Source organism: Octopus bimaculoides, chromosome 20 (genome assembly GCF_001194135.2).
Source record: "Octopus bimaculoides isolate UCB-OBI-ISO-001 chromosome 20, ASM119413v2, whole genome shotgun sequence".
Taxonomy (NCBI): domain Eukaryota; kingdom Metazoa; phylum Mollusca; class Cephalopoda; order Octopoda; family Octopodidae; genus Octopus; species Octopus bimaculoides.
In genome coordinates, this window is record NC_069000.1 from 32699444 (window position 1) to 32701484 (window position 2041).

Below are 2041 nucleotides of genomic sequence, written 5' to 3' on the forward strand. Positions count from 1 at the left end.
TCTCTCTCTCTCTCTCTCTCTCTCTCTCTCTCTCTCTCTCTCTCTCTTTCTCTCATCTTTCTTTTATGAGACTATATAATCATTACTGACGTGATTTGGGAGAATCTCTAGAGGCTCCTTGGCGGATGCTGAGGGAATGGCACGGACCGCCAGCGATGGCGAGTACCCGTGGACCACATCGGCTCTACGCATAATGACATCTCTGAAACCACTAACCTAGGTTGATCCTAGCCTCATTAAGTAAAGGGCATGAAGCAAGCAAGGAATAAGACTTGAAGGTATTTGGCTGCTCTTTCTTGCAGTTTGAGTGATTATGTAGGGACGTCTTCATACGTTCGTTCGATATGGCGTTTTCTGCTTAGTAAAGTGTTGTAATACTAGTTGGGTCGTGGTGAGAGGTGATGCTATGGCATAGTGTAGTGGTCTCTGTATGGTATAAGAATGAGCATTCATATGCACTCGTTGATTTGGAGAATGTCTAAGAAATCCGTATGAGAGAGATGTGAAGTGTGAGAGAAGGACTGCGGTTCTTCAGGTGCACAGATGGGGTCGCAAGTGCTATGGTAACTTGCAGGTGAAGATGGCTGGCTGCATGTTAATGTATGTATATGTGTATACCAGTGTGCGAAGGAAAGTGTGCATGTTTGCAAACGTAAGTGTGGGAGTATGCCTATGTAAGTGTGGGTATACGTGTATGTGTATATAAGAGTATATATGTGTGTGTGTATGTGTGTGTGTGTGTATGTGTCGGTGAGAGTGTGCATATGTTTAAGAGTGCGTATATTCGTACGTAATTGTGTGTATATGTGTATGCATGTATGTGCGGATATAAGCTTGCATATATTTGCAAGTATGTGTATGTGCGGAAATGTGTGTATATGCGTATGTGTGTATACGCATGTGTGTTTTTGTGTATCTAAGCTTGCGTATATGCGTGTTTGTTATGCGTATCTAAGTGTGCGTATGTGTACGTAAATGTGTGCATGTGTATCTTAGTGCATGCATCTGTGTGTTAGAGTGTGTATATGTGTAAGTGCTTGTATGTGGGAAAATGTGTATGTAAGTGTACGTCTGTTTCTGCATGTAGGTGAGAGTTAATACGTGTGCAAATCTGTCTTTATCCGTAAGTGTGGGTGCATGTGCATTTGCGTGCAGATGCGTAAGCGCGCGTATACCTGTATGTAAGTATATCCATATGCACATGTAAGTATGAATTTATGGTTAAGTGTGTGTAGATGTGTATGTAAGTTTGTGTGCGTGTTTGTGCATGTAATTGTGTGTATAGTGGTCTGTACGTGTATATGTACATATACTTCAACGTGTCTGTGCTTACCTGTGTGTTTCCGATGATGGTTTTAATGTGACATGTGGATGTATAGGTGTTACTAGGTTTGTGTGAGAGAAAATACATGCTAAGAGGTATATGCTTAGGGGTATATGTTTAGAGGTATACTTCTATGGGTAGAGAGAATATGGTATGGATACGTGTGTGCCCGTACAGAGGTATGTTTCTATATATATTAACGCCTAAGTTAGAGCGGTGTGTGAAAGAATCCACTGTTCTTGTCGGTGTGTTTGTGTGTGTATGTGTGTGCCTTTATGTAGGCTTCTGCGTATGTAAGTATATGTGAGCGTGTGTGTGTGTATGTACATGTCTATGTATATAATATGTTTGTCTATGTATATAGTATGCATGCATGTAGCTACGGTTTCGTAAAGATATGTGTGTCTTTTGTGTGTTGTGTAAGATATGTAACAAAGTATTTTTGTTTCTTTTTTTTTTTTCTGCTTCTGTTTTCCCGGTAAAAAAGGGAGTGTGTATGTGTATGTGTAGGTATGTATATATTTATGAACGAGTATATCCAAGAGAATGTGAATCAGTAGATGACTAAGATGAATGTGTGAATTTGTTTCTATTTTTGAATAGATGTCTCTTTTACTCCATCTGTATGTATGCATAATAATATATATATATATATATATATACATGTATGTATGTATGTATTTATATATATGTACCTCTCTCTCTCTCTCTCTCTCT